A 25,700-nucleotide genomic window follows, 5' to 3' on the forward strand; every position below is an offset into this window, starting at 1 on the left:
GTGGGTTCTTCTGCTCGCATTCTGTCCAAGGGTCCGCAAAGCCAGACTACGAGTTCTTGTCACTCAAAAAAATCCCCTATTTTCCGTACACGTACCCAATGAAATATAGTCCCTCAAATTCCATCAGAAAAGCTTTCATCTTCCAACCAAAATCCAGTTTGTAGAGGAATTCATACTCAATATCTACAGCTATTCAGTTTTTGGCCAAACTGCATCATTGATTTTTAATCAATTTTTATCTTCATTTATTTTGGTATCTTTGGTACGAATTTGTGAAGGGGTCTGGGACATTCCATTGTATTTACGGGTGTGAGCCCTATAGTGGAGGTCATATTTCTCATTTGACTTTTTAACATCACAAATGTGTTTTTGATGATATTTGCCCCTACATCATATGGGAAATTAAACATTGAAGGGTTATAAAGCCTCTCAAAGGGACACTTTTGAAAATCATGCCCTTTGGGGTTTTTGTAAAAAATAAATACGAATTTGTGAAGGGGTCTGGGACAGTCCATTTTATTTACAGGTGTGAGCCCTCTAATGAACGGCACGTCGACACAGATGTCCACCATCTTGGACATGTGGTGAGAAGGTGAAACTTGCTTGGGTGCCTTGTTTAGTTGCGATGAAAAGGCAAAAGAGTAACTTCTCAAAGCGTGCCTCTAGAGGCACCTTGTATTGGATGAGGAAGGCAAGCAACCTGTTGAAATTCTTCTATATAGGTGACTTGTTATGGACAGAAAGGTGAGAAGGCCACTTGCAAAAAGTAGACATAAATGGGTCTTCATCCACAAAGCAAAGCAATTTGTTCGTATTTGCCAAGGTGCCTTCTTTCAGACAAAAGAATGAGTCTTAACTAGTTAACCCTTCACCTTCTCTTTCTATCAAAAAACACACAAACAAACAAACAAACAAACAAACAAACAAACAAACAAACAAATCCCAAAACCTTATAGATGTCTTAGATGGGACCTCAATATCTTCATGTAAATTTGAAAGGAAAAAATCACACCTTTCTTTATTATTTCTGGTGGGAGGAATCGCTGCAGATAAATATTCAATCTAGATGACAAAAATTATTATGAAAACCAACTCAACAGAAGATTTCCATGAATTTGAATAATTATGCAGTACCTGCTGCATGCATGCTATAAGGATTAAAACCAGCACTTGCTGTTGGGCGGAAGCTCTGAGGTCTCATGGAGAAGATGCCTGTCTGGAGATCACAAGGTCGTAGGTTCAAATCCTGCTCGAGTACTTACGCCCACAATTTCTTTTGTCATAGCTACTACTAAACACTTATCAATTCAGTGCTTATTTACATCGTTGCAGGGCAATTTGTCGATCAGTTATTATGAACGTGTTCTGGAAGTGTAACACGAGGATGATATATTCATTCTTAAATCAAAACTATGTTGAACCTCCATAGTTCGCTAAAATCCAGCAAGATTAAGTTTTGAAATATGATTAATGCTGAAAATGTTTCATACACACTGCTGTGCTGATTACACTAGATGCGATACAAACATCACTATTCAAAGCAAACTGACCAGGTACAATGTACAATGGGTACTGTGGTTTGTTTTACAGAGAACCTAGATAGCATTTTAAAAAAAGAGAGCTTATTGGCAATAAAAAATTCATGAAGCTGACTTTTTTTTTTCTCTCTTTAAGACTGTAAAATTGCAAAAAGGCAGAAAACAGAAAACACAACCCTCTGAAAGCATGGTAATATTGACTACATCTCTGCATGTTGAATACATGTACATCTCTGCATTCAAACTAAACCACTTCAGGGGAGAGTTACATGAATTCAGATGGCAAGGGAAAGGGTATCATGATATTGTGTTACTACTAAAATATTCATCCTTACCGACTCCCAGATTTTGCCATTTATACCCCATTTATACTGCACGCGGGTTTCAGAGTCTCATCATGGAAGTTTTAAAGCCCGCTCGTAAAAGTGGTCTCTTGTCTGTTTACTGCTTGGGCTGGTATCGCACAAGCAGGTCTGACTGTTTCCATTCCCATGGAAACCAAGCTCCCCTCCAGATACACGGCGGCGCAGGCTTTTGGATTTCTTACATAATTGCAAATCTGCGCAAGTTGTGCGGGCGTCTAATAGCGGCGGTTGGTCATGACTGCTGGTTTGTTTACGTTACATGGCGATGACCTTCAGTGATAACTTCCGAGTCGGCAAAACAGCAGCTTCTTTAACCTCCTAGCGTTTATACTGCAGCCGAGGATCTTCAAGGCTATACAGTATACCACCCTCTGTGTGGTTTCAGAACCTGACCTGATTGAACCTGATCTGATCTCCTTTTCTGAATTCTGTCCGCTTATACTAGGCTAAAAAGCTACTCGAAGCTGCTGTAGGAGGCTTTAGAACCCCCATTTTTTGTATAGTATGAACAGGGCATCAGAAACGTTAAAACCATCTCATCACAAAACAAAAACAAAAAACAGATGTTTTATGAAGAGTTAAAATTAATCATAAAGCTGATTTCAACTGTAAGTCTATGGCAGCCTGTGTGGTAAGGAAATTTAAAATCAATTTCATCTTTTGATAAAACAGGGCCCACAGTCCACAAAGCAGTGGTACATACTGTGGTTTCACTCTAAAAGGTTAAAATATCACCATTTCAATCATCACTATCCTCATCATTCTAATAGTGTCTCATTATTCTACTCTCATCATTATTGCGGTTATCATCTTCACTGCCACTTTACCGTCAACATTACCATTACTGTTATGGTCAAAATCAAAGTTAAGATCCCAATAATTGTTGTTATGATGAAGACAATATAATGACTCAACCAAATATCGTGTTGATGAAATTAGATATACACAGTGCTGCCATCTTTCCTGTGCGTGCTTTTGATCTTTTCCTGAACAGACATTAGGAAAAGAGAAAGAAGAAAGTTAAAAAGAGTGGGCATATTTTGACATGTGTAAGGCAACACCAAGTGTAGCTCTCAGCTGAAGAGATGGAGGAGGCAAGGTGGAATATATGGTGGTACTGGAGCTAGTATTACATATCCACTTCCAAGGTACATGCAGGAACACCAGCCCCCAAATTCTGTCGAGAGCCAGCGACTGTAACAAGTTTGATGGTACTCCACGCCTCTTGTGAACCAGTTTCGTCGGTTTAACCTGCTACAAGCTCTTCAGCGATGCCCAGTCTTCACAGCTCTGTTCGGACTATGCGGGGTTTGCGCGTGGGAAACGTCGAATCGTCCCATTGTCTGCTTCGTCTCAAGTTTTCGTAAAAATCGCACTTACGGGGGCAGCAGGGATTCATCAACCACGCATCTTGAGGTGACACTGCCGTTACGTTTGTCCAGCGACTTGAGTCCAGTGCACTTGAGCTTGGGGTGGGGTGGGGCTGGGTAGAACGGGAAAGACAAACTAGCCTGACAGATCCCATGAATCAGAGATTGTAGCAAGTAGGCTAGCACTTCAACATGATCACATTTATCTGAAAGCTTTCCTTCATCAGCACTGCCTTTTTTTTTGTACCTTGGAAATGGATTAAATGAACTGATTAAAGGACAAGTTCACCTTCATAGACATGTTGGTTCAGTGAATGCAGCAATATTAGTAGAACACATCAGTGAGAGTTTGAGCAAAATCAGACAATCCATTAAAAAGTTATGAATTTTTGAAGTTTCTGCTCAGTCACGGCTGGATGAAAAGACTACTATAGCTTGTGATGTCACATGAGTACAACGATATAAAGAAAGAATAAAGAAAATTCAACATATTTCCATTTTTCTCGCATAACAAAAGAACACTCGCCTTCTCTCTTTCAGAAGGCAGGGGGAATAATATTACCCTTAACATACGTCAGTAGCAAGTCAAAGAAATGTGCACTTTATTCAAAAAGTAAAGTTTTGTGAAATTCTCGTTTTATTTTCTTTATATAGTTGTACGCATGTGACATCATACACTGCAGTAGTCTTCTCTTCCAGCAGTGACTGTGCAGATACTTAAAATATTCGTAACTTTTGAACACATTGTCCAATTTTCCTCAAACTTTCACTGATGTGTTCTATTAATATTGCTGCATTCTCTCAATCCTTATGTATATGAAGGTGGACTTGTCCTTTAAATGTATAGCAAACCTGCTAAAAAAAAACACCGCTGTCCTCCCCCCCCCCAAAAAAAAAAATCTAATTTATTCTTTAAAAATGTGCTGCCAATTTAAATGCCAGTCTTGCGATTCAGAGACTTTTGATTATGCTGTAACAACACACAATGTGTAAAAAATGACAAAATGGTTTATGACCAAAATACAACTCAAGTGAAAGTTTTTATTCTATCTTTTGAAATACCAGCCCTGAACAAAAACAAATCAAATAAAACTTTTTTAAAAATGCAGCATCAATCCACTGCAATGCAGTTTCCTCAGACTCTATAACAGGTGTTTAACACTAAAGCTCCAACTCACCACTTGTTGGGGGAATCTCTGGCCCGTGCAGAAACTGGTTTCACAAGTAGTAGTTCAAACGCTTTCCATATGCTCCTGCCATCTCTATGGCATTTTTAGTAGCTCAGGCGGTACTCCTTCCTGGTGGAAACGGGAGAAAAAAAAGAGGGAAAAATGACAATTAGAATAATACATTATAACTCTGTCCAGTCAATGATTAATCTGCCGAAAACAGCCACAACAAACAAACAAACAACAAAACTGGTACCATGTTCATACTGAGTGTATAGAGCACAGTCAACCGATTAATGGAGCTGAGGCAGAGAGTGACGGGGTGTACGAGACTACTACAGACTTTGGTACAATGTATTGCTAACCCACAACAGTTCAATCCTATCAAATACTGTCAAAATGATTACTCTGTTGTTTGTTAGTGTGTTTCTTTTCCCCCAGTTTTTTGGGTTTCATTAGAGAGATTCTGAATCAGTAAAAACTTGAACTGGAGAGCAGCCCCACACCTCTCAATCTCCAGCTGGTGTCATCAAAATAACGAACAACCACGGGAATAATGATTCGGAGAGAGATTATGGGGGGGGGGGTAACTATCAATATCATGTCTTCTTACTTATTCCTTCTAAGTGCTCTGAAATTAGTGTTCCATCTTGATAAAATATTTGGCCAGGTTTGAATGAATAAGCAAAGTGTGCAGGCATAACCTTGTCAAGATTTTGATGGTCAATGACTTGTTAGTATCACACTGAATAAGTTCTAGGGGCATAATTCTAGGGATGTCAGTTATGTTTAGATAAAAAAGGTTATGAACCTCAATTTACAGGGAAAAAGGAAATAACTTATTCCATGAAACTCATTCTTATCTATACTTTTCCCTCTTTTTTTTTTTTTGGGGGGGGGGGGGGGGAGGGGGGTTATTGTGGGTTTGATATGTGGCATATTGCCAGTACAATTTATCAAAATGCCCTATCAGAACATGGGTGAACTACGAAGATGAACTCGAGGGTAATGTGACCATGCATCACAAAACCAATCCAAAAGTTGTCACTTTCTTTATTTAGTGGAAAATGGAGCAAAGAAAATGGGATTCCCCTTTGTTACTGCGTTTGTTACTTTCTCTTTTTTTTTTGTCTAGATATTTTCATTTTTGGTAAGATTTCTGAAGATAATTAAGATCAACTGTCCCTGATTCAGAATAGTGATTACGAAACTATGGCTCTAGAATTGAGGGGGAAAAGTGTCTTTGGAGTTAACAGAACAAAGCACTCAAAACTCCACAGCAGCCATAATGAAGGGATTATCAGATTGCCCTAAAAACCGGCATACTCATTTTAAATATGCACATTCTCCTTTTATTTTCCTTTTCTCTCGAGAACATAACATAAGTACAACTGCTACTGCTTGTAGTGTTGATGAGTTTTAAAAGGTTTTCATGCACATTATGATGCACCTCACAAGCAAAAATATGGAAAAAAAAATCAATGCTAAACAGCACAAAAATGGGACAACCTACTCAATATTATGGCACAATTCCTTGATGTGATTCAGCAGGAACATTACTCTTCCAGAAACACAAATTTCACATTTTTACAACCCCCCCCCCCACAAGTATACTTTGCAGAATTACTAGAAATTGAATGCATGTGAGTTTTTGTGAGTTTTTTGTGACACAAGACCACTTGTTGTTCATAAAGAATTTGTGATGATGCACATGGACGGAGCTGCAATGGTTGTCATGGAAGTTGTCATTCCAGTCAAACTTGCCTACCAACTAGTGCACCCGAGTGGGGTACACTTGACGACCAAGAAATACATGCAGACAGATTCCCTGTTGTAACTTTTTATGCTTTTGTTGTCTCGCTTATTCCTTCACACCAGGGAGAAAAAAACAAAAAACAAATGCACATTGAGAAAAACAGGACGGGGGTACTGCAAAATGGAGTGACAGTACCCCATTTTGGGCCACGATCACGCTAACAGCAAAAGCTATCTGCCACAACTTCCCTTTTTGTTTGCCCCTCCGTCCGCGAAAGTTAATTTTTTCCGCTTTCGGTTCGCTCGAGCTTGGGGGGGGGGGGGAGGAGGAGAGGGGGGTTAAACTTTGTACGTGAACCGCGCCGAAAAGAAGGTTAGGCATGACGTCACGAGCCATGATTCATCCCAAGTTTCACTGCGTTTTCTTTTCCGACTGACGAGAGAGAGACGACTTCCTCCCCAAGACAGGGCCGCCGTTGCCAGGGGTAACAAGAAACAACTGCCGCGGGCAGTGTCCTAATGGCCGTTTCCCCTGAAATATGTGAGCACATGACATCCTGAGGCTGTCTTTCTCTGAAAACACCGAAAAGCTGTTAATCCCCCCATTCTCTCTCCCCTCCCTCTCATCTACCCTCTCTTGCCCCTCCCCCATAATGCCTCAACCCTTTTTTAAGGCACAAACAAGCCATCGCACTCAGAAGCCTCACAAATGAATGCAACGCTATCTCGCCGTTTAAAGAAAAGGCACCCAACAAAGTGTGTGTGTGTGTGTGTGTGTGTGAGAGGTAATGCGGGGGGGGGGGGGAAATGGCTTTGGGGTTTTTTCTAGCAGTCAGACAGACACAAGGAATCAGAGAAAAAACATATCAACATGATACAGAAACATTTGGAATGCCAATTACACCGACAAAATGTAAAGCTCTCCACACATCATTACATTATTTCTTTTCGGTAAGGGAACCGCACACGAATGGAATGGAACGTTTTACAACTAAATTGTTGTGTCTATCATGTGAGTACTGGTTGTGTCTGTGAATATCCAGGGTGTGCATACTGTTGTTTTAAAAGCGTGTCCATCAGGTTGACATTAAAATGCTGACATGAATAAAACAACGAAAACAAACACAATGTTGAGATTCCACATTGACCTTTTGTGTTTCGGAAGCTGTTTTGGATTGTATTCATATGGGACATTACAAATTGCACATACACAAACACAGAGATAGCGAAGACAATAGAAATACTTGAAAAATATCATCTGATCTGTAAAGATTCCTTTATGTCATACAAAATTCTATGACGTACATGATGGCATTCGAGTTCAAAATAGTAACCATAAAGTTTTATACCATGCTTTATTATAGCAGGGGTCATTGTAACATCGAACATCACATGGTCTGCCTTGCTTCGACTACGTGCAATTTGACACTTGGGTGATAAACGATATTTATATAAACTTTCAATTTGATTCGATTAATTTATTTCCCTCATACAAACCTGTAAATAAAACATAATACAGAGCATAAATTCCACAAATCATATTGTTTCTAACAATTTACGAGACAAATTTATTTTAAGTACAAGGTGCATCATAAAGTACCGCAATATCACAATGATTTATGTAATTAAGTGAAATACATACAATGATTGTTTAAGTATCCAGAGTAAACTTCTGTAGATTATTCAACAAACAGGAAATTGTCATGATTTGACATTAACTTTGACCTTTGACCCCCCAGATTTTGCCTGAGGTACAATTGCATTTTACTATTTTTTTTTTTTTTTTGCTTGGAGTCGCACACATTTTACTGTGCAGAAGTTATGGGAGAGAAGATGATGTACAATGCATCACCTTTTCGACTTTCTCATGGGAATACAGCAGGATGTAACACATACATAGCTCAGGTTTTGTGGGATACGCCATTCAGATAAGTTTCATATTCTGCTCACCAATGACATCGGGAAATGGTACTGTTGTATTCTTGCCTTGCCACGATTGTTATCGTTTATCACCATTATCTTATAATACACATACATCGTGTATCATCTCGGCTGTGTTTCTAACAAAATGATTTGTACCAAGAACACTTGATATTATTATCATTTTTTTAACCCGTTGAGGATGGGCTGATTTTGCTATGACACACATTTCCCACTCTTTTTTGGATATCTCAGCCATTTCAAAACCAATTTTCATCAAATAAACGTTGAATTCCTCATAGAATTACATGCTCTTTCATATTTCGTAAGAGGCTTCTCATTATCTCACCAAAAAAATGTTAGAAATCTGAAATTAGGTGTCAACCAAAACTGTACGATCCGCTTAAGGGTGAAGACTATCTTAAGTACCACGCGGAGAAGTTGAGCTATCTGCAGCAAAGGGGAAATTATGCAGGATTCAATTCTATCTTTGTGGAATAAATACTGTTGTTGTTGTTGCTGCTGCTGCTGTTATTCCATCTCAACTTGAGTATAGCGCCCTGAAGGCACGGTTCCAAAATCCCTGTCATGGGATGTATTAAAAATTATATGAGGGCATCCCAGTCCTTTGGTGGGGTGGGGGGAGGGGTCTCACTCTTTCACTTCCACTCTGGGAATAGAGATGCTGGTACATCTGACACATGTATAAAATCCCCATCTATTCCCCCTCCCCCCATCCCCATACACATGCACACACACACACACACGCACACACACACACACACACACACACACACACACACACACACACACACATACAATATGTACATCCCAGGGGCCTTCTGAGCAATGACCCCGACCTGTTTAACCCCTGGAGTACCATCTCCACATGTGTCATGTCCACAGATATCCACACAAAAGTTGAATGATTATTACAAGTCAGCTTGTTCACAGCTATGCAAACTTTACAAAAACTTCATCCGTCATTCTCCTTTGCAATTATCCATATTGGACATTTGTCCTGAAATTAGAGAAGATTGCGTCTTGTTTCTGTTTGCTTCATTTATTTGTCACAAGTATTACTGAAACAAGAAGATTAAACTTGGCTGAACAATTGGTAGATAGTTGCATTGTTGCCTTAACGCAGTGATTCACGGCTCCATTAGATCTGTTTGCTAGCTTGGACAACTTTTCTCTTATGATCACCATCTGACTGACTCTTTTGCGTCTATTGGATATCATCCTTTTTTCTCTTCCCCCCTTTTTTTTGTGTGTGTTTTGATGCCTACAGGAAGGATAGGGCCCAGTATGCTGTAACGACTATTTGAAATTTGTGATTAATCAGTGAGATTGTTGAGAAGACGGGTACATTGTACATTTCCATCAATCATTGGATTGTCTTGCTGTCAAACACAGGACATTTTTTTTTTGTTGAAATCTCTGTAGAGACATGGCTCTTGACCAAAAAAAACCAACATAATATGAAAAATTCTCTCAATAAATATAAATGTAAAATTACAGTATGCATTTGTATTTGGAAAGGGAGAAACGAATAGTTTGTGTTTGTATTTTTTTTTCAATTGCTGTTCTTCTCTCCTTGCTAATGTTTAGTTTAAAATACATGATTTGAATTAGTCTGGGTGGAGAGGATTTACAATCCTAAACAAATAGAAACCATGCTCTTTACATGAGATTGCAATGCATTTTCTGTGTATCTTATTTCTTTTATGTATATTCAAATTTCTATCAATCTATGTATTTGAACTTATAAAGTTTTCCTGTTTTTTTCTGGTTGTTGTTGTTTGCTTGTTTGTTTGTTTGTTTGGTTTTTTTTTCTTGGGGGGTGGGTGTTCTTTTTTTTTTCAAGGGTTAGAGTTTGCTTGCATAAAAGTTTCCAAAAACTGGAACGACTTCTTGAAAAAATTGGGGTACCTCCATTGCAAGAAATCAATAATAACTAAAAAGTACACCAACTAAAAGTGCACCTGCAAGGAAACTAACATATTGTTATCAAATTGGCACCCCTAGGATTGTACTACATCATAGTTTGTGTTTGAGAAATATTACATAGAAATAGTTAGGTTCATTACATCTCCACAAAATTAGATAAAAATGCCAATTCAAGAGAGAAATTTTTAACTTGGGTTATCTAAAAATACATTGCTTCTATTAAAGAAATCAACCATCATCGAGGAAGAGGCAATACTAAAGTTTAAAGGTACTGTTTACAATTGGGAGCAGTAATTTTAAAAATGTTCGAGTTATCACATTTGATACATATGTGTAGGACAGTTGTATCACAAAACATCCTGTGTAAAAATTTTGCAATAAAGCCTAAAATATTTAGGAGATATCACTGTTTTTCTCAATAAACCTTTACTGTAGACGGTTTATTCTAGAAACAATTTTATTACAACTATTGCTCACATTTTGCATATTTAACAATAGTTAACATTGATTATATTGTTTCTATCCCTATTAAACTCACATTTTAGAACTATTTTGAAGTGCTGAAGCTGGGTTTTTGTTTCATTTGCAAAAGATAAATAATACCTTTAATATGTGAAGAGAATTCAAGAGGGACACCTAGGGGAGCGTTGAATTCGGCAAATGAATGATTTCATGATAAAGCACTGCAATAATGAAATACCCAGGCAGTGCAGCTCAGCCAACAGCATCGTAATCTAGGATATTCCAGAAAAGGATGAAAACTACAATATATATCTCAATAAAGGCTTATGTGGTATTTACATTCATAGGCTCCATCCCCTAATATAGCTATCGCTCAAGGAGGTGGATTAAGAATGCAGACATCCCCTAAAGATATCGTATACTTCTGATTTCTCCTCATCATCTTTGAGTTTTTCTTCTCTCGGCAGAGAAGAATGTGACGGACGTTGACTTTTGACAATTCATTCTTTGACCACCAAGGAATTTCTCTGTTTGTTTATTTGTTTGTTTGTTTTTAATGGTTGCATTTTTCATTTTGATGATCTACACAGATATGCGACATGCATTAGTAAGGCATACACCAAAGCACTCTCAAAGCTCTGGCATAAAATTTGCCTCTACTCAAAGAATATCAAGCATGTTTGTAAAAGAAAAAATGTGGCAAGCTTATTTCAAGGAGAAATAGATTCATGATAAGCCATTTATTTGCTTCTTCTTAAAGTCATAAATTTAGTATTAGAGTCTGTCTGCATTCCTTTCAGAAACATACATTTCGAATTAACTAATCAACTTGAAATAACAAATGTACATTAGAAGAGGCATCAAAATCAGACATACAGGTAGAATTAGTTTCAGAATTTCTCTTGTTTTCTGACATTTTCTAGAAACATTAACTGCTGCTCACTCCCACATATATATGCAAATTGAAAGGTGACTACAATTTTATCACCTCATTAATCTCCAACTGTTTGTAAACAGAAGTACTATAAAAACCATGTTGTAGATCAACTTAGCATGTACCATCCTTTTTCTCTTAAAGTATGCATTGCCAGGTTTTAATGCAACACTACAGTAATTCTATGCAATTTGATACTTTATCATTTTTTATTTAATTTCCAAATGAAGGAAATTCAGAGTTTTTATTGCAGGTCACAAGGAGACTTGCAATGCTATGGCAACATCACTTCCTGTTATTTACATAGTCACTGATTTAACTGTTTTTGTACAAACATTTTTTTAATGTTTGTACCATGTTCATTTCATATCCAGTAGAAACAAAACTGCTACCACTCTGTGCCTTAGATTTGTGATTCATGTCGAACTTCAAAGAGTGTTGGCTTTGAGTCTCGGAATCACTTTCTTTTTTATTAAAGTTGACGGGGAATATGTTTCAAGGCACTACAATCTTCTTAAAATATCCCATTTCTAATGAGTTATGAGCTCAAATATAAGGTATGGTCTACCCACATAGGCCTACATATATATTTCTGAGATAATATACCACTTTCTGGGAAATCTCTACCAACGTCATGCATGGGCCTGTTTAGAATGATGCAATTGCTCCATAACCTCATGTATAGCTTCAACCACGGAAGGCATGTTTCTCAAATTCATGGTGGCAATCGAAGCATGCGCATCTGCAGACATGGTGAATTGCATCGTGACGTCAAGGCGACGTTACAAAGGCTAATGATGTCATTTTGGGCACGTACTTGTGACTTGATCCTCTAAAACTTTCATTCATGATGAAACATTCTTGGAAGAGAAGAGACACAAAAGGGGTGACTCCACAACAAATAGGCCTATATATACATGTACATATAGGTTTATACAATCGCTCAGGAGGTAAACGCAAATGAAAGTATTGCTATGAAAGGATGTGTGTGCGTTGATGCCAGGGCGGATGTCCAGGCACCCCGGCACAGTTCTGACATCATCAGACAGGGAGAGTGGTAGTTTTGTTTTCAGTCACTTGAACATGCCCACTAGCTTGTCATTTTACTTCTGGGTATTAAAAGCCATAAGAGAAACCACAAACATTTGGGTTGATGTGGGAGGACCGTACACCCACTCAGTGAAATCGAGACTTTTCTGGGTTTCTGTGTTTTCTTTTTCTCTCTCTTTTTTTTTGGTTATATTTTCTCTTCTTTTCTTTTAGTTCTCAGGCAGTTCTGTAATCAGGTCGATCTTTACGACTGAAAAGACGGTATGGACTTTACAAAAGTCTTTGTTGCTGTTTTTTTTTTTTCTTCAATAGGGAGATAAAGTTTCACACAAACAGGAACAATTGGTATGACTTCAGATGGATGTGCCCAGCAGGCCATCAGGCAAAAAAACAAAAAATAATAATGATAATAACCATGCACTTTTTCACTTCTTTCCTACCAGGAAAGACTTGATAATAATTCAAAAAAAAAAAAAAAAATCCTTGAAATGGAGAAAATGATCATCACAGATTACCAAGCTTGTTGCTGTTGAAATACAGTCTTTCAATTCGTTGCATCCTCATTTCTTTTGTTGGGATTAATAAAACTTTGAAATAATGAACTTTTTTTTTTTTGATTTTTGGATGAACAAACCTCATTTCATTTTTGGAATCACAAACCTTTGGCATAACGAATTGGAATAACGCCACAAATGCTTGGATTAATGAACCCTTTTTCATTTTCAGATTAACGAACCTCTAGATATGAGAATTTGTGTGTTTCAAAAAAAGTGAACCTTACTTCATTTTTGGATTTGAATGAACCTTCAAAATGATAAACATCACCCCTTTTGGTTTCCTCATCACCCCCTCCCCCCCTCCCTTTTTAATGCCGAGGTCAGCAAAAGAGTTGTGGTCTTGTAGATGACAGCATCATGCACGTCACACTTCATTATGAGCAAGGGATATTCCAGGCTGGTGCATGCTCGTGTCTGAAGTACCACTCCCTGGCTGCAACGGTTTGAGCTTGTGGTGTACCTGTGTGCTCCACTCCACCGTTCTAATAGTTTCTTCAAGTGCAATTGCACGCTCTTTACCTCCCCGAGTCCCGTTTAGAAGGGGGAGTGGGATGGAAGTGGACCCGCATGTTTCCAACGACAAGGAAAAAAAAAATGGAAGGCAAGAACGAAACCAAAAGGGAGATAGGGAGAGAGAGAGAGAGAGAGAGAGACAAAGGAAAAAATAACAGCAACAGCAACGACACGACAGACCACAAAGTACTCTGCAAAAAGGTGCAGGCTCCGACGTGAGCAAAATCAAGTCTCAAGAAATGGAGCTTCAATAGAAGAACGTGAGGAGGGGAAGACACAAGTTAAAGGACACTCGGCCCACGAGCGAATTTATGGCTCTCACAAAGTCTCTGAAGATGCTTACCAGTTTGAATCTGATACAAAGGACTTGCAAGACAGAATGAATTGTCAAATTTTCATTAATCATTTTGAGTACAAGTTAACAGCAGAATATCAATATCGGGTGGGAAAGACCCGACATTTTGCTTACATAAAAATTGGAAGTTCCTGTTATACATACAGAGGGACGACAATAACACCAAAGACAGCGATTTTGCAGGAAGGATTTCACCCTAGCACTATTCAAACTCAAAGGAAATTCTTTCACTTTCTTTCTAATCAATCCCATGGTCATTGTTCCTTTCAAATATCACCACTTAAAGCTAACCTTCCTCCTCCATATAAAATGAAGTGGTTTTCCGCATAAATGATACATATACCCTGATGCTTCTTTAGTTCCACCAAAGAGCCGAAAAGGAAGTGTTTGAACTCTGCGTTTAGGATTGAAGTATACGCTGGATCAAGAATCCCAAAGGACTGCGTTCTAGATCTTTGCACTTTTGTCCATGATAGTCTAAATAAAGGGGAAGTCCAGGCCAGTTAAAAGTTAGTCTGAAAAGAGAGAGTAAATTATGACAAACACACTAGTATTCGAATCAAAAGTAAGGAAGTTATGAAATTTTAAAGACTTGCTAATTTTTCAAAACAGTTCTTAAAAATATGATATGAATATGTAAATAAGTGAGCTGACAATGTCAACGCTTCACAATTTTCCACTGATCATGTACACAATGATGAAAATTCTTTTTTTCCTGCTATAAAAGTGTAAAACATAATGTTATTCCTGGTTGAATAACTTCAAAGTAGTGATAAGTCAGATATATCAGGATTTGAGACTGGGGCATATTACTGCATTTAAATAAAAAAAATAGAACATTCAAAATTTTAAGTAGAAGCTGTATAACAAGTTGTAAGGGTATGCATGACTCATCAATTCACTATTTGCATATTCATACTGACTACAGGTTCAAGAAGTGTTTTGTAAAAATTAGCACAAATTCACAATTTCATAACTTCCTTCATTTCCATTCGATTTTGATGAAATTGTCATTGTGCGTTCATAGAAAAATTTACTCTTTCTTTTTAGACTAACTTTTAACTGGTCTGGAATTCCCCTTTTAAGCCACAGCTAGAGGTCTGGTCCCACATTTCCTGAGCATGAGAACACATGCATCACAGGTGAGGAAAGGATGATGTCAATGGTTCACATTTCAATGGCACAATCTCTGTGGTTTGATATCGAAAGTACACTTCCAATTTTCAATTCCTTCATTGCCAATGCTATTTGTTGTTGCTGCTGCTGCTTTATTTTGGTGACAAAATGAAAAAAAAAAAATTAATAAATGGCCCATCGGTGTTTAGCTGTTGCTTGCTCTGAAACTTGTGAACGTGCCCTGAATGATGTGGTGGAAGTCAAGAAAACATCCGGAATTGCATCCTATTCACGTATGATTCCAACACTCATCTGACTTTTGCAGAGGAAGTACACCCTGCATGTCTAAAGGAGATCTACCGACAAATCACATTTGCCTCACCCATTGTATAGAAAAAACAAAAACAAAAACATGGTTATGACAATAGTGATATCATTTGAATGTGAACATGCTTATATGAAGAGCACTGATTTTTTGAGTTGCATTTATAGAAAAGCCACTCATGTGTGTGTATGTGTGTAAGTGTGAAATGGTATTTGTATTTGTATTGTAGTTTTTCTTCAACTCTTAGCCTCCACCCCCCCCCCCCCCCAAAAAAAAAAAAAAAAACCCAACCTAGCAACTATTCTTTTCTAAAATAGTCATGAGTGTAGACTAAAGGAACTTCTGGTCGACAAATTATTTATCATTTATAAAGTATTTTGATCACACGAACCAGAACGAAGCAATATTAAACAAGTTTTAGATTTCATCTGTTGCTGCTGTTGTAAGCATAACAGATGCAACGATAATGATGTTTAACCTGGCGGAGAAGGCATTTAATGCATTTTATGACTTGAGCAAATGATGCACATTCAACTGCTTGATCAATTAGGGTCACTCGTGAGTTCCCGCAAACATGCGGAGTGAGATACTAGACAATGCAACAAGTGTTTGCATGCTTCATGCATGTTCTGCTCGCTTCAAAGTGCAATCCCGCTCCAAAATCCTAGTCAACTTTGAGCGAGAGAAAAAGCAAACAAAAACTGGTAGACGTTACATTAAAATTGAATATATACAATGGCAATGTTCCATAAATGTAAAAGTTTAATGATTTCTTCTATATGTTAAGACTACTATAAAACCAGTGGCAATCTGCAAAAATTTCATGCCACGAAAAAGGCCGTCGCCTCCATATTCACGAAAATTCATGCCATGAAAATATCCTGCTTTTACATAGTATCATATTGGTCACAACCACAAATGCAATTTAGATGAGATTATAATGTAAACATTAAGGTAGACTTTCTGAGTATTCATGAACACCATACAATTTTCATTGTCTACTGCATTACTATAGTGGGGATACTTGACCCATACATTGTGCGTATACGTCTAAAAGGGGCAGAAAATCAAAGGAAAATATAGATCTCACAATACACCGGGAGCACTTGCAAAACAATGTGTACAATACAGAGAACATGTTATAATGTTCTCACTGATCAACATTCGTAAATATTGGCACGTATCAATCACACAGTGTGTGGAGCCGAGGAGTTCCCCACTCCAAACCAGGCAGCCTGGGGGCATGCTTGATCATATTGATGTCTGAGACTTAAAGAGTAAAAAGGGTCTGAGTGTCATTTTTTCCGACTCTATCACAACTCACTCTACTTGACACTGAGTAAACTTTTTTAAAATCATTCCTGCCTTTTTTGTTATCTTACCAATAATTAGATTGCTCTAAAAATAGAGACATCTAACATTTTCGACTACATTTCTGCATTGAGTCAAAACTTGTCATACTAAGCCCAGGTAAGAGTGACCGAGGCCATGTTGTGGTCACTGTTTAGGCATGCACAGGTTCGAGATATACAGGGTGTTCAGACGCAACAAAATTTATACTAGAACGGTATAGCAATACAATGATTTTATACGTCTGAATGCTGACTAACGAAACGATGTATAAGGAAATGATGTATAGCGAAACGACGGTCAGAGCATCGTTTCGAACTAGAACTCGATAACGAATCAGCATTCCATCGTGTCCACTGTGCGTCTGAAGGTATGGCGACCATAGAATGGTAACTGGGCGGGGCTTAATGGGAGCGCGCATGAAAGGTGACCTTATACCTGTCACTCATGACCATAACAACATGCGCAATGAGAAACTGCACATCTATACGACGTTTTCAGGAATGGTCGAAATTAGCATCTGAACGGACTTGTCGGCTATACGATGATTCTTTAAACGTCGTTTCTTGATCGAGTTTTGGTATAAGCTGGCTTGTGTCTGAACAGGGGGATAGAATGTTTGCTTGCAGCCAAATGATCTCTTTATCTAAATGGCTTGAAACGAAGCGAATAAAATCCATTTTTGCATGCCGATTCAAAAACTTACAATTCTTGTGTGTGCATGGGCATATTGTTTGCATTTTAAAATGTGAGCATACTCTATTAGTTGAAACAGAGTGCACTGGAGATCATATTCCTGCCATAGTACCTCTTCAGAATCTTGGTCACTGATATCTGATTTTTTTTTCCTTCTTTCTGGAGAGCACCAGGTACGTCTGGATATCTTTGGAAAGAGGGGGGGGGGGAATGGTTGGTGTGAGAGGATAACTATTGTTCATTCGGCGGCTGATAATGACTGTGACTTTTGATCTTTGTACTCCACTATCCTGACTTCCTTCCTTTATAGAAGCATCTCTCTTTCCTTCTCTCTCTATCTCTCTTTCTCTCGGTCTGTCTTTCTCTTCCTCTTGAAAGGAAAATTGTTGGAAAGTACAAATATGAACCATGTGCCTTGTTTGACTTGGAAAATCTCCAAAGCGTGGTGTAAAGTCGACGCTGGAAGTCGCATCTCTCTTTCTTGTTGTTTTCTTCTTTTTCCTGACCCTAAAAACGGCTCGCACAATAGCATGTGTCTCGGGTCCTGTACACAGGGCAACATTTGAAGATTACTAGTAGCTGTGACCCACAAGTGGTCCCAGATCATACCACTTCACAGTGTTTTTGGAGCTATTTCCAGTCAAATTAATTGTGCCTCATACTTCACAAAAGGCAAAGGCCAATGGCTACTTGACAACCCTCAAATGTTTCATGAGTTGTACACTGCTTAAGACACAGTTTACACATGGCTCCTACCCTGGTAGCCTTCGCTGCTACACATATTTCCTTGTTCTTAATAGTGCAAAGTACGTTTGTGAGGTGATGATACCATGTTATATCAGTCATGAGGGCAATACAATATGAAGAATGCACATCACACAAGGCATTAATCAGAATTAGCTACCTCATAGTAACTTTGGAACAGTCAGAAACATGAGGTGAAGCCAAGAGAGTTTGGGACTGTCCAAAATTTCAGAGGGTGGATAATTTCAAAATGTCTGAGATGATGTAATATGCATTATTTGTTTCGAGAAATGGAGGCGCGATTCAAATTCAGAGGCAGCCATTTTCGCAAGATTCCCAGGCCAGCATCAGCTCCAACGTCCAAGCTAACCAAACCACACGTCCAAAGAATTGCGATGCATTTGTAACACATGGGCAATGCAGGCTGAGCTCAGATGAGTAGTCGTTCAAACCAGATATAGTATACAAGCGGCCGGTGAAAAGTGAAAATAAAAGACTGGTCAGTCCCGTGATAGCTCTCAGACAATCATTTTATCAGGATCCATATCACACCTTTATGATGGACTAAAAAATAAAACCAAATGATCCCTTTGAACAGGATATTGCTTGACAAGAGAAACTAACAACCTGACCACTATTTGTATAATTCTATTTTTGGCATCTCATTTGGACTTGAAAGTATGTAGAGGACAATATGGTACTATTGCCCCTTTTCAGAGCCCCATAAACAATCCAGTCCATCAATAGTTGATATTTTGTATTAAATTCACGAGGACAATACATCACAACTGCCCCTTTTCACTGCCCCAAAACCACTCTTGTCTATCTATACCGTACTTGATATTTTGTAACACATTCAGAAGGGTTACAGAATGTCAACACCAAAAGCAATATTATCACCTTAAAAAACAACAACAACAAATTCTTCCTCATTACACCTCTTGGAAAGGACGGATTTTCAAGTATGAAATTTTGTATTAACAATAACATCTACAACTTGTTGGAAAGGACGCTGCACATCGCTATAACCAATTACATTACAAATCTTCCAGGAAATATTATGGGGGGGTGGGGGAGGTTGTACGTTTGCAGTGCTTTGTCATCTTAACCCAAAAATACAAATGTGGCGGAAAAAATACCGGTGTGGTGCAACAGATTCAGCTATGAATATGACAATGCACGTGTGAACTGCAATCCAAGGAAGCGTGTCACAACTTGTCCACGTTATTTTAAAGGGGAAGTTTCTCCAACCACATATGAGTGGATGCAGGGAATGCACACAAGGGTGGGTGAAACGCTCTGTGAAAATCGTTGGAAAATTAACAAAAATCCGCTCTAAAGTTAATGAATCCTCCAGTCTTAGATGAATCCATTTGCTACCCTCTTTACATGTGAACCCTGCAACATTTGTGATGACAGAATAGTGAGCATTTCAAAAAATGTAAGAATAATACTTACAAAAGCTTTGCTGTTGTTGTTATTGTTGTACTATTCTGAAATCATACATTGATGCAGAGTTCAAATCTAGCAAGGGTAGCACATGGAACATTGGAATTTAATAGTCAATAGCTCAATAAGCTCATGTGGTAGATGGACAAGACATTAGAAGACATCAATTTCGATCAAATTATTGCAACCACACTCTTTGTCCAATTGAAGGTGTATGTATGCCAAGCCATGTTGGGCTAAAGAATGTTGAATAAAGAACTGATGTCCCCATGAAAATCTCTCACCTCCTTTTATGTCTGTCTCCCTTTCTCTCTCTCTCTCTCTCTTTAGAAAGCATAAAGTTCATATTTCTGTGCAGCCCAGTTTAGAGGTACAAAGGACGCTGGTATGATAGTAGCCTTAGTTCAAGGCACTGTAGTATTAAATTGCAAGAGAAGCGAGCACCTGTCCGGGGTTGTCACGCAAGACAGTTTCAAGTCCTCAGGAAGAGGAGCAAACCCCGTCACAGCCTTTACAGATCGCTCCAAATTTCTCTTCAATACCTTTTAAATTACAAAGGTTATCTACCATCATTTGGTCACTACAGCACAAGCAACACAATCGATACTAGCAGAGAGCTTTTGGAAAAGCTCATGCATAATGCATGTCAAGCTGATGGCCGATGGGCAAATTGTGCAATTCCATTGGTCGAAGTCACTAAATGAATTATTCAGCAGGAGTGGGTGCACTTGTTGGGCTTATCTGTTTTATAAATGATGATCACATTGACTGATCTCCAAATTGGGCCTTTGTGCTGATGCACTCCTCTTATCAGCTCTCCCTGCACACAACTATAGAGTCAAAAAGCATGATGGTCTTTGAACAACAGGAGTATGACCGGAACAATCCAATTACTAAAAAGAATATCATGTGATGTAATTCAAATAACACAAACAAATGATCTACGAAAAGGGCACATATGCAGGTGCAAAACTGTGCAAGAATCTGAACATGGATGGCGGATTCGTACAAAGTTTACACAAGAATCATGACAAGGTATCAAAGTGTTGCCAATTTGCATTAAATTCTATTCTAATCAGAGAAGTAGTCATCTACTTTGCATTTCATAAAAATTATTGTGATGTTTTATTTGTCGATTTTAAATGTCCCAATGTGGCGTTTGGCCTTCACAGTGACATTTATATATGTCTCCTTTTCCACTAATCAATCAATTAATAAGTCAATCAATCAATCAATCAATCCATCAATCAATCAATCAATCAACCAATCGATCAACCAATTCCTCGTGATACTATCAAAGAGCATTATAGGAGCTATTGACCAATATCCATTTTCGTTCTGACAACATGCCCCACCCTCCACAAAAAGAAGAGGAAAGTTGCATCTGAAACAGAGTATTACAAATAGCTGGTATTAACTTGAGATTTGTTACACCTTACTGAATCATCCTTATGGGGGTAATGAGTATTACATCTAATCCATATGCAGCTTGCTCATCAAATTACCCATCATATGTTGCATTTAGTTCTCAAAGACAGCAATTCATAACTACATACACTGTACATACACTACGGTTGTGGATGCCCTCTTATGCCTGGGACAGCTTCAACAACTTATATATAAACACATGGTATTACTAAGCTGTTGTAGGTCTTTCAATAACTGCTCCCTTTGTTTATATTTTCTATCTAAACGTATCAATTGAAAGGCCATCTTGTACTACTGCATCACCCGCTTGCAAGCACCAAGAAATATTGGAGCAAATTCGCATCTCCACTGGGGCAGATGAAAATCAGACCAAATGCAGAAAAACATTCATTTTCAAACCGTCACCAGGGGCTGCGGAATGTTTTTCAGTATGGAAGGAGGAGCGGTCAAGTTTCTGCTTTACATACAAGCTAATAAGAATGACTGGCTACAAAGGAATTTTTACTGGATGGCTTTCCATATTCCTTCAACTGTTAACCCTCTGCATGCAACATTAAAGGTGCATGGTCCCGGTGTTTTAGTCCAATGTGTACGTGGGCGCACGGCGCAAGTTTCCTATAGAGACCTAAGCTATCGACTCCTCTTTGGCGCTTACGCTTTGGCCCACTTCTCCGAGTCCGAAGAAGTCCGATTCACTGTAGTCAATGGTCCGATCACAATTCGGCTCATGATTCGGCTGAGGGGGAAGACAGCTTTAGCAAACTTCTTTTGTGATGTCATAACAAGAAGCACATATGCACGCACCCTGGCATTACTACAGACTGCGCGATGCGCAGAGAAGACAACGAAGGCAACGTTACTTAGCAACACCTACACACTTTACTCTTGATGACAGCTCAACTTCGGTAATCTTCGTATCAATGCTAACGGTGATCGGCAGTATCATCAACAGCGCCCTCTACACTACCTGGACTATGCCCCTTTAATAGCATGTCCACAGGTTTGTGTGTGAAATGCATGCATATTTGAGTCATTGGCATAGAATGGGTTAAAGGGACTGTACAGTACTGGTTGAGGTGGGGATTCATGTTTTGAACATTCCTAAGTGAGAAAATGAGAAACCTCTTATGAAATATGAAAGAGCATGTAATTTTAAGAAGGATTCAACATTTACTTGATGAAAATTGGTTTTCAAATGGCTGAGATATCCCAAAAAGTGATAATAATAAAAGGCGACAGGCCACGCCTTTTACTAGAATCTCTTTGCTTCACCTTGTTTTCGGATATCTCAACCATTTCATAACCGATTTTCATCAAACAAACTTTTGATACCCCTTAGAATTGCATGCTCTTTGACATCTCATAGAGAAGTTTCTGATTATCTCTCAAAACGTTAAAAGCTAAATCCTCACCTCAACCAGAACTGTACACACCCTTTAAACAGGTTATCACAAACACTGACTGGCACAGAATGGGATAAACAGCATATCACGAACACTGATTGGTAATGAGGCAACAAACACTGCTCCCACTTGTGATGGGGATATAAGTACTGAACCCGGAGGAGAGAAGATTCTGCCTCTCAAAGGGACAGATGAAAAAAAAATTACGGAACCAAACTTCTCACATTTGTTGCAAATTCAGAGAAGACTGCAATATCACTGTCTTACCTGTCAGCACTACAGGTGAAATGTTATGAGGGGGGGGGGGATTGTTTCTTACTCTAAACAGAAATAAATGAGCTGCATTTTCTTAAACCCTAACCAGTTGTATCAGATCGAATCACTACTGTAGCATAGAATTGTCCGGTGTTAAGAAAGACCTGGAGATTGTCGCCACATTTACACTCCAAGGTGGGGGGGGGGGGGCTTCAAACCTTTTTTTAAAGAAAAGATATATTGTTTGTAAATATGATTAGCATCAAGGATCGTGCCATCATTCAGCTGTACATCAAGTCTGAAAGGAGTGCTGAATCACATTTTTCCCAACTACTGTAAAACACAATATTTTCACGGCACGAAATTTTCGCGCATGGGAGCCGACAGCCTTCTTTGCAGCATGAAAGTTTTGTGAGTTACCTCTTACATTCAATGCATGTAGTGTAGACAAGATCTTTAGCATGCATCTTAATTTTGCGAAACTCGGTTCTCGCAAAACTAAAATGCACACGAACATTCCTTGTTTTACAGTATGTTTCTCATATCATGTTAAGCCAACAATTTTGGCCACGTCCATGTTGAACTCTGAGAGTAAAGCTCTCTAAAATATGATTGGGAAGGTGGAGCTTAGCTTCAATTCTAATTCTCTTCTGCCATGGCCTTGCAACTTTGTATATTTTAAACTCTCATATATATAATAAACATATACCGAGAGTTGGACAGGTGATTGATGAGCCATATCATTTGTGGTACAGCTGTTTGAAAAAAAAAAGAAAAAATGTAATTTGTGGTTTGCAATCAGTTGGAGACTCTCTTCAGGGGGTTTTAATGGATCATTACCATTAAACATGGTTTAAAAAAGGTCTTAAGAAACATGATTACAGGATGAAAACTTTTGTAATCTGAAACCCTCTTTGATACCGGAAGAAGAGAAGAGAAAGAGAGAGGGAAAAAAAGATCAAGGGTAGGTGGAAACACTCTATGCTGAGATTTTAAAAAAAAAGAAGATACTTGTGCACATCTCTATTATCTGTCAGAACTATCCTCCAGACGTGGTTTTACTTTAAAAAGCAAACAAAACAAGAAAGAAAGGCTGAAGTGTTAACAAAACAGGAAGGAAATTCTAAATATTTAATGGGAGGGAAAGAGATTTGCACTTGGTTTCTTCTGTTGTTCTTGAGGCTTTTTTCTTTTTAATGATACTAAGAGTGCTGTATGATGAGCAGGGCAGCTTGAAATGAAAAGGAAACAGGAAAAACAATGCCACAGTCTTTGGAAGATATGTGCCTAAAATATGAAGATGGAATTTTCTTCTCATCAGGATGAAACATTTTCCCATCTTTGAGTTGTCATGCTTCATTTTTCACAACCTATTAGCAAACAATAACAACAAAATTCAACACACTGAAATTGCAAATCTACTGCATGTTTAAAGGCATAATTCACCATTTGCAGAAGAAACAAAAACCCAGCATTAGTGCTTTAAAATAGTTCTAAAATGTGAGTTAGGGATAGAAACAACCACTGTAAAAATCTGAATCTGTATAATCGATGTTAAGTATTGTTAAATACACAAAATGTGAACAATAGTTATGATAGAAATGTTTCCAGACTAAACCATCTTCAGTTACGGTTTAATGAGAAAACCATATCTCCCTATATTTTAGGCTTTATTGCAACAATTTTAAATGGTAGGATGTTTTGTGATACAACAGACCTACACATACATGTATGCATCAAATGTGATATCTTGAACATCTTTTAAAATCACTGCTCCAAAAGGTTAACAGGACCTTTAAGTTTACTTTAATGAATTATATCAATAAAAAAAGATATATCGCTACGGCGACTGATATGCCTCCGCCATAATGCATGGTTCTCCTAATAGGTCTATAGTACAATGTCTTGACAATGTGCAATGACAGTTTCACACAATTGGCAAAATATTAAAATGACAGGTTTGACACAAATGTGCTGAATGTTCACTTTCCTAGAACTAGGTTCAATTGGATGAATGATTAAAATGTCAGAGTGCAGGTATTTGGGGAACTGATGATATTTACTTGACTTTTGACCCTTTTATAAGTTTATGCATTGAGTAATTTTCAAGGTATTGAGAAAAAGTATAATTTCAGTATTAAATGGGAAAATAGCATTATCTAAACCTGGCCTTTGACCTTTGACCTCACAGTTCCAAAGAGAATCACTGTTAGGTTGAACATGCATAAATATGTAAGTTTCATGATGATACCTTGAGTTACTTTTGAGATATGGAGGAAAAAGTGCAATTCAGCACTTTCACTTGACCTTTTGACCTTTGGGCAAGAAACTTCCCACAGAATATATATTGGGTAATACATGTATACATCAAGTTTAAAAAAAAAACAAAAACCTTCAGGCATTGCATAAATATAAGGAAAGTAGTGATATTTTGAGGAGTTGACCTTGACCTTTGACCCCCTGACCTTTGAACCGTGACCCCCAACTTCCCTAGATAATCACTGCCCATTGGAACAAGCATATATACTAAGTTCCATGAAGATACCTTGAACCATTTGCCAGATATGGAGAAAAACATGAATTTTCATCCTTTTCTTTCACAAAATAACCTGTGACCTTTGACCTTTAACCCCGTGACCCTAAAATCCAAACAAAGTATTATCCCCCCAGGATATACCCTCATACCAAGTTTGATGTAAAACCACCACACGGTTCTTGAGATATCAACAAAAACAAATCGGGACGGACGGACGGACGACCCGAAAACATAATGCCTGCGGCCACTTCGTTGGCGGAGGCATAAAAACAGTAATGGTAAGAGTCTGGCCACAATCTGACATGAAATACAAGACCTATAGATGGAAATTTGAAGTTGCAGTAGTGTCCAATACAATTGTGAATTTGATACATATTTCATCACTCACACAGAATCTGGTGCCACAAATCTCTGTACAAGTTTGAAGGCTTGTGTAGGAGGTATAGAGAGACAGAGAGTT

At 38.3% G+C, this 25,700-nt stretch overlaps 1 long non-coding RNA gene across 1 annotated transcript in view; it reads right to left on the minus strand.

Annotated features, from left to right (window-relative positions):
* Nucleotides 1-25,700, minus strand: part of LOC139741842 (uncharacterized) — a 39,211-nt gene that overhangs the window by 10,336 nt on the left and 3,175 nt on the right. Inside the window, exon 2 of the long non-coding RNA XR_011711643.1 lies at nt 4,452-4,571. This is a non-coding gene — a long non-coding RNA (uncharacterized lncRNA). The remainder of the gene's footprint in view (nt 1-4,451; nt 4,572-25,700) is intronic.

Source organism: Diadema antillarum, unplaced genomic scaffold (genome assembly GCF_040938485.1).
Source record: "Diadema antillarum isolate AM-2024a unplaced genomic scaffold, OU_Dant_1.0 seq00000956_RagTag, whole genome shotgun sequence".
Classification (NCBI taxonomy): Eukaryota; Metazoa; Echinodermata; class Echinoidea; order Diadematoida; family Diadematidae; genus Diadema; species Diadema antillarum.